The following is a 17,827-nucleotide window of genomic DNA, read 5'->3' as shown; positions in this document are numbered from 1 at the left end:
TGGGACAACATATGTGTAGGGTCCCTAACACTGGAGAGAGGGCAATGTGTGGAGGTCTGTCTTGGCTGTGATAGCAACTGGAGAATGGATGGTTTGCATGTATGTCAAACTCGGGTGTGGTGGAGAAACCATGGGTATGAAATTATGGATCCATGCATGTCAGGGTTGGATGGCCTGGTTCTAATTGGACCACCTCATGGAGGTCAGTGAGTTCATTATAAGTATATATGCATCCACACATGCATACATCTATATGTAGAAGTATATTCCCTGTAACACATTCATTCCTTTTGCAGACCTAGATAACATGAAAGTGCCCCTACAAACCTTGATAGTAGATAGAATTATAGGTTGTACATAAGAGGGAAGGGACGAATCTGCAAAAATGCAGACGTGTGTACATTGTCCGAAGTCAGTGCTGTTCTCAAAAAATCAAATGTGAGGACTTTCTCACATATGGAATCATACCTGTGATATGCCTGCTACAGCAATGCCAATCCCTAAACCGGCCCTATTTGTAATATAATTTTGCTGAATTCGTACATTATTAGCTCTCATGTGTAACATGTGCTTTACCACATAGTGATAGTTATTAATTTATTGTAGTGCCATGTTAACGGGAGTATTGATGCAATGAAGTATAGAGTCTAATCTTGAAATAAAGACGTGTGTCCCTGGTGGGACAACCCAAAAAATGTGAATAGTGTCCTATTGGTGACTCATTTCACCAATGTGTGTGGACTTAACGTTTGGGATGTCTGAGGATACGTGAAGTGAGTATCTGAGCTGTCTGCTGTATAACCTGCATAATAACATATTAAAAGTGAACTGGAGCGAAGTGTCAGTGTCATAATGAATAAGGCACTAGTAAGCAGGTTTAAGCATAAATAAGCAGTAGTAAGCATATATAAGCACCAGTAAGCATGTTTAAGTGCATTTGCACAGGGGTATGCATTGCCTTCCAGACATACATATATATGGTTGCAGATATATATATGTATATGTGTGTATGATAGGAAACAGCACACAAGAATGACATATGTTCACAGGCTATGCCAATGGAAGTGAGGGGCTCAAGCAAGAAACATGTAACACGTAGCATGACCCCCCCCCCCCACAGCTTGGCAGAGGAGACATACACACAAACCCACAAACAATGTAAATAGTCCACTGCTCCCCAGACCACAGGCAGGATACAACCAAGGGGGACAGAGTGCACCCGTGAAATCTTATCTTGGAACAGACAGGAGCATCCCTTGTCGGATGCCCCAAAAATTGACATATAACAAAAGGAAGCAGATACGACGACTATTCTGGCTGGGGTGTGTACATACCTGGAATACAAGGGTGGGAAAGCCTGATGATCCATGGGTCGAGACAACATGTGACATGGGTCCCATGAAGTGGTGAGTGGGCAGCATGTAGTGATGTGTTCACATCCGATCTGCACCCAGAGTAAGGATGGGTGCAGTAGAGGAGGTGCGGGTGGGGGAACTATGTGTAGCTAGTTATGGGTCTAGGTGTGCAGGTGTTGGCTGATGTGGGTCTATACGGATGGCCCCAGGAATGTGAGCAAAAGTGTTCATTGGGCAGCGGCATTACCCAAAGAGCAGCCACACCCGCTACGAGTCCCACTGCAGCAAAGTCTAATCTGCATGGCAGAGAATGAAATAACCAGATGTAGATGTATACATGTAGAGGAATGTGTGTGCATATCTACCCATAGCTACATAGAGATATACCTCTCCCTCTCCATAGTACAAATATATACATACAGAAAGAGAATACATATACATACCCACATATAGATATATACATATGCAGACACCCATACACCCATATGTTGTTAGATATACATAGACAGCAATATATAAATATATACATGTATGCATTCATATACAGATATATCTGTATATAGTAATGTATATATATATATATATATATATATATATGTGTGTGTGTGTGTGTGTGTGTGTGTAAATATACACATGTAAATAGCTAGGATATGATACAGCAGTTACGAATTACATATGTTCACAGGTTGTGCAAATGGGGGTGAGGTGTCCAGTCAACAAATGTGTACCATGTAGCATCAACCACCCCCACCTAGACAGGTGAAACATACAAACACACGATACAAGTAAACACACCACTGCTTCCCACACCACAGGCAGGATACTGCCAGTGGGAGAGACCTGCCAGATCTAATCTTGAAACAAAGACATCAATGTCCCTTGTGGGACACCCCAAAAATTACTGATGATCGGAGTCAGTCCCTGTAATGATTCATTAAACCAGGCTGTAGACGTACACAGACCAGTAGGTTGTGTAAGCCTGATAACCCATGGGTCAACACAATGTACGACATGGGTCCTGACACATGGAGAGTGGGCAGTGTGTAGTGGTGTGGTTAGACCCCACCCGCACCCACAGTAAGGATGAGTGCTGTAGAGGAGGGGCAGGTGGGGGAACTATGGCTATGCAATTATGGGCCTAGGCATGCAGGTGTTGGCTGGCTCAGTTGTATTAGGACCGCCCTGGGGATGTAAGTAATATTCCGAAATGGGCAGAGCTTACACCCATACTTCTCAACCCCTAAGAGCAAAACCATTGGACAGAACATAAACCATTGGGAGAACAAATAGGGACAGAAAGCACACATTCCATGTACAGCCTTAGAAAGCTGATAGAATAATAGGTATGCATTAGCATGACTCGGCTGAAGGATGTGGGGTCCTAAACCCAATTACTTGTCTGTATTTAATGGTGTCATTTCCCAGGTATTTGCCAGACAGGTGCAGATTGTAACCGGAACACACTAATAGTATGAAGCAAACTCTGGACAGGCCGCGGATTCTGTATAGTCGTCCGGCATGCTTACACCTAATGGTCAGCCATTCCCAATATGGATCCCACAGCAGCACAGTCCAGTTTAAATGGCTAAGTACGGTATGTCCGTATGTGTCATTGCATAACCCACTACACAACACCTAGGAACACATGGTCGCAACACCCCACTGCAGGTATGTAAGCCGATGTAATAGGCATCACAAGGTATTATTGTAGTCCTCACCCCCATCCAGGGGTGTGAGTGTCAGATGCAAACACCAAATGCAGTGCATTTGCAAGTGCAGGAGCAAGTGGGTGTAAGCCTGTTTGGCTGCCGGTATGCGAGTATCACACTGGTGAAGCAATGCAGAGGCTAACTGAGTGTAAGAAACTGTAACCAGAGGTTAGCGTTGCTTAGCTCCATGCAAACCCACGCACACCTGCTCACAACTGCTTTAAAGTGGCTTAATCACTCTTTACCCAATAGCTCGTGTTCTGGCCAACAACAAAATAAACAGCCTCTGCAAGGCTAGAACTCAGGACCCTGTACATCACAGTTACAGTAGTTAACCACTATGCCATAATAGCAATACATATAAAGGAGGTATCAGCAAACTAATCCTCACCACAGGGAAATCAAATCAAACATGTGAACTGAATCTATGTACAGTGTAATGTTCTATAACCTGCCACAGACCATAAATATGTGAATTGGAGTACTGCAGTAAACACAGAGTTGAGGTGTCACTGTAATAAAGTTATGAAGTACCCAGGACCCCATACAGTGTATGTACACATGAATGATGGATACCAGACACATATATAACCTGTAATGAATAAGACATAGCTTAGCCTTTTCGAAACCAGCCAATTACAGAAAAGTGCGGGAATCCGGCCCTACTTAAACCGAAGAGGCAGGAATACGGCTCATAACTGGTTGTAGCATCCCCCTGCAGGAAGAATGGCTGGAGTGGGAGAAGGCACTCGCTTTAGAGCACAGCACTGGGGCATCCAGGAGTCCAAATTCATGGTTTGGCTCCTGGTAAAGCACCATGACAGCAGACTACTGCAGGCCCAGTACCAGGGCTTGCAGTAGAAAACAGAGGCCTGGGACAGTCTTGCCCATGACCTCACTAGTGCCACAGGTATTCCCTGGACTGGTGAGCAGGTCAGGCACCACCATGCAGACCTAAAGCCATGGAGGGGGGGATGTCCTGGAACAGTGGATCCAGGAAGCAAGGCAGATGCAGAATGCCCCAGAACTGAGTAAGTAATCCTTCCTCTACATAGTTATTAACTGATAGGTATGGCTAAATATCACTGTACTTCTCTGACAGTTACAGATGAGTGTGCTGTGAACCAGTAAGCCTATGATGCTAGACTGCAAAGGATGTGTCACAAGGCAAGTTAGTAAATAGCCTGCATGTACTGTCCTAACAAATAAATGTAAGAGCCTCAGAAAGTGTTGTACCAGTATACAGATTTGTGTAATATGCTGCGAATAAAGGTGTAACCCCTGCATTGCTTCTGTTTACTCTGCAGTCATATGTTGTTGTACTGTTGCAGTTATTAAATAGTACTGCTGTAGTAAGCAGTGTTACCCACACTGTGGAATGCCAATAACATGTGTATGAAGTGCTTTATAACAATGTTGGAAGTGCAAACAGGTCAGTCATATTTGACTAAATACATTTCAAAGCCTCACAACAATTGCCTGATAGCATAGTGTACAGTGCTCCTAACAGTAATGCTTTTGTCACACACAGCAATTGTACAGATTATACTATAATGCTCAACTAGAAAGTGGTATGCATATTCATACCCCTCAACTGTTCCAATCTGCCCAGTCAACTGTTCCAATCTGCCCAGTATGTCCTGATAAATGGCCCACATCACCTGCCTTTTGCCCTGTTCCCCTGAAAAATGAGTGTGATAATCCAATAAATGTAGGCAGCTGCAAATGACATATAACTGATAGTCAGACTTGTACGTAGTCAGAGAATGTGCATGCAAACATACCTGTCATCCCAGCATCTCACCCGAAGTGTATGACAGCAGCCAGCAGTCTCAAAACATGTTGCATTACACTTGCATCTTGTCAAGCCTGTACGTAAGACATAGGTCCCGTACATACTAACCTAAAAACATACCATTGTACAATATAACGCCATTGGGTAGTGTAATAATACATGTAAGGGACAGACCACTGCAGTGACTATGAATGTTGTGAAAGCTACAAGGATTTATTAGTTGTTAATTAAACTATCTCTCTCTCTCACCCCTACCATATGTGCAAAAAATAACTGATTTACACAACTCATTTGGTATGTCTACACTGCTAACCTTTGTTGGGACATATATCCTATTTGTTTATAAATATTCACATCTGTTTCTATGCATGTGCCATGTTAAAATACCTCCATATTGGTGTCCTATTGCCATCAGTGAAACTTGCATGTTGTCGTAATGGTCACTGTTTACCCATATATGCATGTGTTCTGCCTGCTCTGCAACTATTTTATATCTGGTGCCCTGGGTAATGGGAATACCTGTGCATGCTGTTATAACTAATCATGAATGCTGTTGACTATTACTAACCCATATCTGCCTTAAACATGCTATAACATAGCTTGTATGAGAAGGCCGGTCCTAGCAGACCCACCTGTCCCACCTCAGCTGGCCATGGCACTGGGCACCAGCACATCTGGTACCCAGCCTCAAAACTTCTCATCCGTTGGCCCTGCACCACCTATGGGTGGAACCGCTGCAGGGGATGTGGCTCGGCCCCCCCAGGAACGGGAGTTTTCAGGAACCTGTCATCTGTGGTACTATCCTGGCCGTGGTGTGTAGGGAGCTCAACAGGGAGATTCCAGGCCACCTATGCCAGCTTGAGGGCCGAGAGGCACAACTAGAGGGTGAGCCTGCCCCTCCTACACAGTCCCCAGCACAGCCACCTTCTGGGCTGTGAAGGTGCAGTGGTGACTGCCCATGGTTGGGGACCTCAGTCCCACTGTATCCATTTGTGGGCTCATGGGCTTGTGACTTCTAAACACCGCTCCCCGTCCAAGGTGTCCCCCCACATATGTCATATACCACCCCTGTACGCATCTTGTCTTGTCTGTCATATTATCCAACCTATCCTCCCTGATCATACCTACTCTCCTTTCCCAACATCCCACTCTCACCTAAAAGTAAAAGAAAAACAGGGCAATCTGTTCCCGCAAAAAAAGCACGCCCCATACATAGCTGTCCATTTTGCACATGTGTCCACTGGATACATGTAAATGTTTCTAATTGGCATCACAGCATACTATTGTTGTCCTCAGTCCTCTCTCAGAGTTGTGAGTGTCCAAATGTACCACTGAATTTATTGCATATGCACAGCCACTGCTGTAGAAGAAATGGACAGCTATGGACCTTCCCTACACCATTCCTGCACATCCCTAGTTACCTTGCCTACTGTCTTTCCCTCTTTGTGCCCCTTTTTCACCACTTTCCTATCACCCCTTTTTTCTTTTCCTTTAAAGAAATTAGTGCGGGGTAAGTGGGAGTAAGCACTTTTAAGCGGCAGTGAGTGGGTTACAGCCTATTTGCGCGGGGGGTAAGCACAGCCTACACAGGTTAAGCAATCAGGAAGGTAACTGAGTGTAAGGAACTGTAACCAAAAGTAACCACTGCTTACCATCGCACAAACTCGTGCACACCAGCTTACAACTGCTTAAATGTGCCTTAATCACTCCGTATCCAAAGGCCCTTGTTCTGCCCAGCAACAAAATAAACGGCCTCTGCAAGGCTCGAAACCAGGACCCTGCACACCACAGCCAATGTGATTTACCACTAAGCCATGGCAGATATAAAGACATCAGCTGTTATCACAAATATAACATCCAGCACAGTCATTCAACAGTACAGGAAATGTATTCCATTATGTAGATGTATGTGTGTGTGTTTATGTCCAGATATATATACATACATAGATATAGATATATATAGATATATCAAGAACATACCATGTGACAACAAAGCAGTAAAAAAGAATGAAAAGGGAAACACCAGCAACTCCTGTATTATGTAGTTGTGTTGTCCTATGTATTATCAAGTCTCCCTTAGACAGACATGTGTCATTAATACACGCAAACATGTGTATATTGCCCAAATACATTACTTTGAACATTTCATTTACATTAACAAAACAGTTCCTGTCCAATCATTATTTGAGAACAGTACTCTTCAAGGTGCTGTGTGCAACATCATCATCATTAAAAAGTTAAATGGGGTAACCATAGAGGGACCAGTAGTGTCGTGTGTACAATGGGGTCATCTGCATCATGTGCACCTGGAACCTCTAGACGTCATGTGCATACCAGGATCGTGTGCCTGAGAGAGGAGTGAGGACAACAGTAGTATGTTGTGATGCAGGTTAAAAAGGTTACATGTGTCCAGTGGACACGTGTGAAATGGACAGCTATGAATGGGGCAAAAGTTGTTCTGGGAACAAATTGGCCTTTTGTTTCCATTTTCGTAAGGTGAGCGTGGGATGTTGGGGAAGGAGAGTAGGTATGCTTGTGGAGGATAGGTTGGGTAGGATGACAGATAAGACAGCATACAGAGATGGGATATGACACGTGGGGGGATACACCTTGGATGGGGATGGGTATTTGGCAGTCACAAGCCCATGAGCCCCCAAATGGAAAAAGTGGAATGGATGTCCCCATCCATGGGCAGCCACCACTGCACCTTCACAGCCACAAAGGTGGCTGTGCTGGGGCTGTCTAGGTGGGGCAGGCTCACCCTCTAAATGTGACACTCTGCTCTCGGGCTAGTGTAGCTGACCTCGAAACCACTTATTGTGCCCCCCTACGCACCACGGTCTGGACTGTACAATGGTTGACAAGTTCCTGTCTGGACCTGCTCCCAGGGGGGTGCAGGCCCCATCCTCAGTGGCTATTCCAACAGAAGGTGGTACAGAGCCAACAGAGGTGGAGGTCCAAGGCTGGGCCCCAGACATGCTGGTGCCCAGTGCCATGGCCAGCTGAAGTGGAACAGGTAGTTCCGCCGGGACCTCCAATCCCATACAGCCTATGGTGTTTACGTTTTAACACAGATAAGGCTTAGTAATAGTCAACAGCATTCAGGATTACTTATAACAGCATGCATAGATATTACCATCAACCCAAGACAACAGATGTCACACATTTGCAGAGGGAGCACAACACATGCATATATACTGCATGACATATGTTCAAACCATAGATGACTTGTGACTGCAGCTATGAACAGTGGCCCACTATTGGCATGTCACTTGTAATAACCTCAGACAGTGACTGTCATACTACTGTTTCATGTGATGTATGTCCAATCAGGGATGCAATGGCAGTAACTCTCATCACTATCACCGTGTACTGACTATAATCCTCACACTATGCTTCTGCAGTTCACAGATGTGTGTTCTGTGAGTAACACAAGAAACAAATGGTGCCACACACTGACCAGTCCACAGATGACCCTACAGATGGGGGTTTCGTCACAAACAGAGCACTGTCTTGTCAGTTATTAAAACACGCAGACTAGCCATTACCACACACAACTTGTTAAATTGGCAGTAGTCTGAATGAAGCATAGCTACACTTACATGCTGTAGTCATGTCTGGTACATCACCCTCCTGTCTTTAGGCTATTTTCCACTGTGTGTGTCATTTGAGGAATATCCAGATTTCATCTGTGATGCTGCTTACCAAACACCAGATCCAGTTTCCACTCACAGCGACTGTCATGGGCAAACACCAGCATGATGTTCCTGGATATTGTACTGTGTTTCCATGCAATTGGCTATGGGAATGTCACCACAGCTGTTCCACATGCATTCAGCTAGAGAAGGACTGCAATAGGTGCAGAGACCATCACCTGATCATGACCATCACTTACAAAACACAAGCTGCTGCTGAGCAGGTGTACATCTCCACATCCACCAGAGAGTCTGTGTGAAGGACAGACAGAGGCTGGGAGACTAAAACCTAAGCATCGTCTGTCACACACCTACTGGTACAGGGGTTCAAACCCCTGACTGACCAGCCATTACTATTACAAGTGGATGCAGTTACTCCATGTGCCACATAGCTGACATATTGGCATGCTGTAAGAACATATATGTGTGCTGGTGAACAACATCTGCAACAGAGATATAGTAGACATACATTGGGTGTAGCACACATGGCTGTCCACATGAACAGATGTCATTGTCAATACAACCACACTCTCTAAGGGACTCAGACACATTGGCACACTTTGGCAGGCTCACAAATACACTTCCTAACTACTTAATTTGCCATACTACAGTAATGCACAGGTATTACATGCACCACAGGGGTTATCCTGAGGTTCTATGGGCTAGGGCATGTGAACGTGTCTGACATCAGTCAGTATGTCAATGGGAGTGATACTGGGTGTGACTGTGGTTGGGAACATCATACTTCACACGCAGACACAAGGTGCCAGTACTGACATGCATGTGTGCATTGCTTCATGGGTGTGTAGTGGTTGGCTGTGCAAGATGGCTGTACAAGGCTGGGTGAGGGCTAATCTTTGGCATCAGGCCACCTGACAATGGTCTGCAGTGTGGTTCAGGGGTGTAGTGTCTGCAATGTCCCACACAGATGGGTATTGTATTAACTGTCTTGTCATCCTGTTAACCATTATGTGTGGCCATTGCTTTGCAATGCATGCCATGTCTGTGTTTGATAGTCCGTGACATGGGCTGTAGTTAGCATACACCTGTGTGTCCCAGTTAACCTATTGTCTGTCACTTCCACACATGCACGATTGTGTATACTTCACATATATGTGGCAGTACGCCATGTACCTGTATGCATGTGTATCACACAGCACAGACACAGATATATCATTTACGAGCCACACACATGTATCTGGTAGTAAACCTGTATGATGTGCACATATACTGGCAGCTAAGATGTACATAGCTGTAAACCTGTGTGTTTACAATAGAAGTCCATGACAATGTGTTCTGTACATCTAAGTGTATAAGCATGCACACTGTGGGCTTCTGTGGTTAGTATCGGAGTGCATCCCAAACAGCCCTGTGCTACTAAGTGTATGAACGTACCCACTGCCACCTTGTGTAATTTGAGTCAGTGCATCCAAACAAGCCCTTTATTTCTAAGTGTATGAGCATGCCCAGTATAACCTTGTGTAGTTGTAGTCATAGTGCATCCCAAACAGCCCTGTGCTACTAAGTGTATGAGCATGCCCACTGTGACCTTGTGTAATTGGAGTCAATGCATCCAAACAAGTCCTGTGATTCTATGTGTATGAGCATGACCACTGTAACCCTGTATAGTGATAGTAGTTGTCCATTCCACAGATGGACTTACTGCAGTTCAGGGCTTGTGCTACAGCTATACCTCTCAGACCTTCCTATGTCTTACCTGCAGATGATGTGTCTTGTTTGTGCATACAGGTTGTAATGGACTCCTACTTTAAACACACAGGTTTACAGCTATGTACATCTTAACTGTCAGTATCCCTGTTGATGTCCTCAATCTTAGAAGGGCATTCTGACTGCTTTCAATGTGTAATCTCTGTGTCACATCTCGTAACTGCATAGTACTGTAATAGTAATCTGTAGATAGGCAGGAGTTCTGATCCCATTGCTGGCAAGTGTGTGTGTGTGTGTGTGTGTGTGTGTGTGTGTGTGTGTGTGTGTGTGTGTGTGTGTGTGTGTGTGTGAGCAAATGGCTGAGTGTGGTTGTGTGGGTGTATTTGTGTCTGTATCCTGTCATGACAGTGGGTTTTACTGCTTTCCATAGAGAAACCACCATTTGCACTGGCCTTTATCCTTGTCATCGACTAAACCACCCTTGTCCCCCCTCCCCACTGCATGTAATCAGTCCTGTGATGTCACCCAGCTCAGAAGCAGAATCAGAGTAAGTGTAATTGTATGGGTTCTGTGGCACATACCCCAACTGCATACCACTCTACTAGTTACCTTTACATAGGCAAGACTTGTAAGCACAATACTGGCAAGTGTGTGTGTGTGTGTGTGTGTGTGTGTGTGTGTGTGTGTGTGTGTGTGTGTGTGTGTGTGTGTGAGACTACCCTGTAGCCAGGCATACCCATGTGTTATGTTTTTTAACATGTTGCACACCATGGTAGTTATCTGTGGTGAGTGGAGTCTACAAATTATTACATAGTTAGGGATAGAAAAGAAAAGACAGTCAAGAATGACTACTGTTGGGTATGTTATTTTCCTGTGCCACTTTTGAGCAGTAATACAGATGTGGTCCCAGGGGTGTATGTCCATACCCATCATTCCCCCACCCAAACTCCACAAACCCCGGGGTATATTTCCTTAGCCATCATTCCCCACCCCAAACTCCACATACACAGCAACCATCCCTTTTCTGGTGAACTGATTAAGATTTAAATGTTATAAAACAAGAGTTGCCTCTGTTTTGTGTACACATCAATTCCTTTAGAACCTGTCTGTGTCACAAAGGGTGTTCAGACATGCTTATATATATGGCTATAGCTGTGTCTGTGCATATGTGTGTGTGTGTGTGTATATATATATATATATATATATATATATATATATATATATATATATATATATATACATATATGTATGTGTGTGTGTGTGTGTGTGTGTGTAAGTGCATATATGTATTTAATATATAGTTATAACAGTTGTACATATGTAGACTTGTCTATGTTGTTTCACAGAGTACAGTATATTCAAGGGTACTGTATATATATACACAAAGTGACTATCCCATTTGTTTTCAGTACGGTGAAATACCTGTAGTAAAATGTGCATTATAAAAACCACAAAGTATTTATATAACCTAGATGGCTTAGTGGTAAGTCCAGTGACCTTGGTATGTATGCTTCAGGGTTCAAGATCTGCAAGGGTGTTGATAATGTCATTTAAGACTGAATAAGGCAGTTGTGAATTTGTTTTTGTGACAGTAAGCAGCGGGTACACACAGGTAAAAGACATGTACAACTCACAGTACACTTGAAATGCCCTTCTTTGGCAATCCTGCTGATGTCACCCCACCTAGACATAAACCTCTGGGACTACTGTAATCTCTGTAGTGTGTTCTGTAACTGAGTAATGCTGTAGTGTGATAAACTAGTTTGGTATGTGTTCTAATCCCAGACTTGCCAACTGTGTGTGTGTCTGTCTGCCTGAGAAGGGAACAATGCTTTTTAGAGTATGCGCACTCCTTACAATTCACATACTCAACTTTGGCAAGGGTGCTGATGTCACCCACTTAGAAATGCACCTCTGGGAATGCTGTAACTCAGTAATATTTGTAGTGTATCCTATAACTACTTAAGGCTGTAGTGTGGTAAACTAGTTTGGTAGCTGTTCTAATCCCAGACTTGCCAACTAATGTGTGTGTCTGTCTGCTGGAGAAGGGAACAATGCTTTTTAGAACTCTTTACAATTCACATACTCAACATTGGCAAGGGTGCTGATGTCACCCACCTAGAAATACACCTCTGAGACTGCTGTAATCCAGTAATTTCTGTAGTGCGTCCTGTAACTGTGTAAGACTGTAATGTAATAAACTAGTTTGGTGGGTAGTTTGGTAGGTGTTCTAATCCCAGACTTGCCAACTGTGTGCATGTGTCTGTCTGCCTGAGAAGGGAACAATGCTTTCTAGAGTATGCACACTCCTTACAATTCACATACTCAACTTTGGCAAGGGTGCTGATGTCACCCACCTAGAAATACACCTTTGGGACTGCTGTAACCCAGTAATTTCTGTAGCATGTCCTGTGACTGCATAATGCTGTAGTGTGATAAACTAGTTTGATAGGTGTTTTAGTCCCAGACTTACCAACTGTGTGTGTCTATCTGCCTGAGAAAGGAACAATGCTTTTTAGAGTATGCACACTCCTTACAATTCACATACTCAACTTTGGCAATGGTGCTGATGCCACCCACCTAGAAATACACCTCTGGGACTGCTGTATCCCAGTAATCTCTGTAGCACGTCGGGTAACTGTGTACTGCTGGAGTGTGATTTAGAACTGTGGTAGGGTTCCATATACAACCATGGCAGTTATGTATGTTTTCTGTGTGTTTCAATGTCTGTGTAGGAAGCAATGCATTATAGACTACTCACTCGCAGGACATTTACACTTGTCACACACATTGCTGCCCTGAAAGGCATACACTGATATCAGGTTGTGGACAGTGGCATTATACTTGGAACAGTGGCATGTGCAAGCATAATATGTGAGCCCCATTGTCTAATGGTACTGAGGTACAGGTGTCAAAATGACCTCTCCCGGCTGTGTTAGTAGTTGTCATTATTAGCAGGACTGCTTCACTAAGCATATCTGACATTGGTCATCTACACAGCATCTGCTGCTGTCCGACACCTTAGATGTAGCATTTAATACCAAGCACAATACTGCCACCCGCAATGATGTCAAGGTATGAGTGGCAACTGTATGACCAAAACAATGAGCCAATGTCCTGCTGTAATTATGATGTTGTCCAGTGTCTGTCATTCCGGGATGTCATGATTGAAAGAAGACATGCCTTTGTCACAGAGCACATGCATCCATGATTCAAGGGAGTGTGGATAATACCTAGGTTGCATTTACCCATATAGTGCCATTCCAAGGCAAATGTCCTATACACAGAAGTAACACCCTGACACCTACAAGACAATTGCATTGGATGCTTATGATAACCAGTGCTAGATGTGTGGCTTTTGTAATCCATTTGTTCAATGTAGAACCTACAATGGGGAATACTGACATCTGTGCAGTGAGGAACACCTGGCTGAAGGCTCTGTAGTGCACAATAGCACTACCACCATATAACTCAGATCCAGACATGTGGGCCATAAGACTGGTATGGACCACTCCAAGTGGTGGTGTCCACATATTCATAAAGGCTACTCACAAGTAAAGATCATTACTCCAACATAATTCATCACAGATGACTCAGGTACAGGTGACAGTGGCAAAAGCTGCATTCTAGGTTGTATCCTCATATACATCCGCCACCATGTCCTCAGACTACCAATACACATCCATACATGTGGTATGAAATAGTATGGTAGAACACCAAATAACCTTCGACTGGTGGACTGTACCTAGCCCTACATCAACTGTGCAAAGTACCCATGTACTGACACAGTTGCATAATGTGTTATGCAATGCAATAATACCACTGTTTGTAACCAGGTCAGTTGTACACATATCATGGTCCCTCGGATGTTGTCAGCATTAACACAGTTGACTGTTGCTTTACACCAGTAAAAAACATCCTCATGGTTGGATATGGCCTAGATGTACCTGCCCTGGATATGTACATCCCACACTCATACAGCATAAATGAAAATAACATAGCTGTTGTTGTCCTTTGTACATACAGGTGGCTACATTCATTACACACATGCACATGGAAGATAGGTCCATGGCTGCTGAATGCTAACAGTACATATGGTTTGATATCTATGTTGACAGAGGTAATATTCCCTCTCTAATGGTCACCCATGACACCTATCATATCATATCATATCATACAACAACCCATGTGGCATGTATGTCATTAGACATGTCCACCAAATGCAGTGTCTACAAACATACCCAAATAGGATCATAGGACCTACACACATAGCCTGTATTGACAGAATCAGAGAAATACAGCTATGCTCCGTATGTTCCTGAATAGTTACAGGTGATATGTCCATGACATGTACATGTACAGCCATGTGTGCCCATAGCTCCTCCATATACCCCATGTCAACAGTTGCAAGCCATGCATGCCGTGTGCTGTCTGGACAGTAACCTTATTACCACAATAGCCAGAACATGCTGGGGTGAGATTTTTACAAGCCATAGAACTCGCACATGCTTGAATAAGTGTAATGCCTAGCCCAAACAGAGCACATTGATGGCACTCTTCAAGTAATCATGAGGTGTGTGTGGCAAATATGATGCGTGTGTGGCAAATATGATGTGCTCACTGTTGACCATTACAGTGCCCTGTCTTCACAGTGGAACTGTCAACTAACAGTTCGTGGGATCATGACATGGAATATTGCTGTGTGTGTGTCTTGCTGATGTGCTGTTGTCATAAATGTGCACTTGGCTATTCAGTGAAGGTAGTTGTGTGCCCTACCAGTACATGAATATAGCATCCATTATGGTGTAATGCTTAGCTAGGTTTCACACATGGTGTGGGAAAGGTGTGGAATATATCCTCTTGACCTGCTAGTCCACTTACTGATGGAGACCGCATATGTGTACATGTATTGATGTGTGTTTAGATTCCATGCATGTGCAGTGTCTGATGTTTGAAGGTGACTGCTGTCTTAGTACATCATGCAGTTGCAATGCAGCCTCAACATTGCCAACTGTATATGGTGAAATGCTCAAAGTACAGTAAGCTGTACTTTAGGCATGGACAGACGTTTGGACATAACTACTAAGTGGAGGGGCTAATTTGCAGATGAATGATTACTGAGGACAGCTCACAGGTGTGTTACAACCATTCCTACAATAACCTGTGTAACTGCTAAGCTATGGTTTTGTTAATTGAAGGGGAAAACACACATAGGTGTATGTCTTTGTGAATGTCGCATTGTGTGTGTGTGTGTGTGTGTGTGTGTGTGTGTGTGTGTGTGTGTGTGTGTGTGTGTGTGTGTGTGTGTGTGTGTGTATGTATGGCTGTTTGGTCCCTGGAGTGAGGCTGTATTTTACCATAGTGAAATGATAAGACCCCCTCCCTCCCCCATCCACTCAATGCAATCTAGTATCCCTGTTGATGTCATAAATCTTAGAAGGGCATTCTAACTGCCTGTAAACATGTACACCCTGGGGTGAGGCTTGTTGTTACATAGCCTACTGATGAACCCCCCCCTCCCCACATACACTCACCGCAATCAAATATCCCTGTTGATGTCCTTGATCTTAGGCCATTCTGACTACCTGCACATGTGTAATCTCTGTGGCACGTCTTGTAATTGCCTAGTACTGTAATGATGATTTGCACATAGGCAGGGGTTCTCCTCCCAATACTGGCAACTGTGTATGTGTGTTTGTGTGTTACTGTGCCTTTGAATCCCTGTGTGCATGGGTGTGTTGGTGTGTCTGTGAATCCCTGAGTGTGTGCACATGTATGCATCCTGTCATGAGAGTGGGTGTTACTGCTTCCCAATGAGAAGCCGCCTTTACACTTGTCATCTGCTAAACCTCTCTTTTACCTCCTCCCCGCTCCAGGTAACTATACCTGTGATGTCACCCACTATGGATGTGACGGCTCTGGCCACAGTAGCTTACTACACAGCTACCATGCTCTTGGATCATTAGATCAGTAAACATGCTTGAAACTTGGGAGATTATAACTGTGATGTGGAAGCTACAACGTACATGTAGGTATTGTCATACAGACCTGTGAGTAGTCTACATTTACATATGGGACACTAACCGTAAACACTGACATCCCCTGGCACATGCAATTACACCTGAAAGAGGAAGGCAGAACATCAAGATCAACATGCAGTTACTGTTGTTACACATGATACATACTGTCAAAATTACAAAATGTATACTAAAACTGTAGTACATGGTGGTATGTCTGCTGCCTGTCAACACTACTCAACAATTGTAATCTGCCATTGTCTTGCCAGTACGTTCACCCTGTGCATCAGACCATATGAGCATATCCCTGTATTGATGGTGTGGATGACAGGGATGTGGCACAGGCATCATCATATGCACAGGGTGATAATGTTTGCCAGAGGCCTAGGCTGCACCATTGGATGACATCATGTGTGTGTGTGGATTAGGGCCTTTGATCTCATTGGCCATGTGTGGATGTTATGTGTGTGTGTGTGTGTGTGTGTGTGTGTGTGTGTGTGTGTGTGTGTGTGTGTGTGTGTGTGTGTTGAGGTGCCCTACATTTGTTTCTGGTGTGTGCGTGTATGTATGCGCACAGGTTTGGCATGTGGCTGGCCTACACAGGGGTATTATTGACAGCTGCAGACTGTACAGAGCAGGTTTCACAGTTCACAGTGTCTGGGCATGGCCACGTAACCTGCGCCTGCCAGGGGTTACATGGGCACTACCAGGCAGAGGTCCAGATTGGGTACTGTCTGATGACACATGTCCACTGGAACTGTGTCCCTGTTGGGACTATCCAGGACCACATGCACATGGCCTGCTGTGTCCTGGTGTGGACAGCACAGCACTAGCTGCACTGCTGCTGCTACCGCCACTATGGGAGCGGGCATGTAAAGTAGCATGTTCACGTAGACCTTCAACAAGTGATGTAGCTGGCCTACCTCCATGTCCCCGACACCTCATTCCCACCAGATGTTCCAGCACAGACAATCCACGCTTGAGGATTGACATGCCATGGTCAAGGACTCCCACCTTGTCACCCAATCATCTAGACAAAACATCTGCAAGATGATGATGAGCATTTGCATTTGCCTGGATGTTGTCAGTTAATGAAGGGACAGCAGCCCTCTGAAGCTTTAGACCCTCTCTGTTGTGCCATTCAACATGTGCCTGTGCCTCCATTACAGCCTGAAACATGCATCTGGTTACACCAGCTGATGTGCTATGTCTTGCAGGGGCATGTTGGCCAGAGGTCCTCCTATGAGCAGCACTGGGCACATGCCTGTGTGGGACATCGCCAGTCAGTTGGCTGGGATCATGGTGTGCAGGCACACCTTCCATAGTCTCCCCACTTTCCTTTTCCATGCTGCCACCCGCCAACTGTCCTTCCTCTATGGCCATTGGTGATGGGGTATGTGTAGGCATGAGAACTGTGTGTGGGGATGAGGGGGATGCAGGTGTAATGGCAACCGATGGCACAGATTCAGCCCCTGACAACCCTGCCTGTGCCTCAATCATATTTTCATTATCACTGCTAGAGTCTTTGGGGACACTAACATCAGGTGAACCACAGGAGGGCAACACACCTACATCAACACCTGTGAGG

The sequence above is a fragment of the Protopterus annectens genome, chromosome 11.part0, assembly GCF_019279795.1.
Source record: "Protopterus annectens isolate FY-2018-M chromosome 11.part0, PAN1.0, whole genome shotgun sequence".
Lineage (NCBI taxonomy): Eukaryota > Metazoa > Chordata > Ceratodontiformes > Protopteridae > Protopterus > Protopterus annectens.
Note: the sequence above shows the minus strand (reverse complement) of the source record.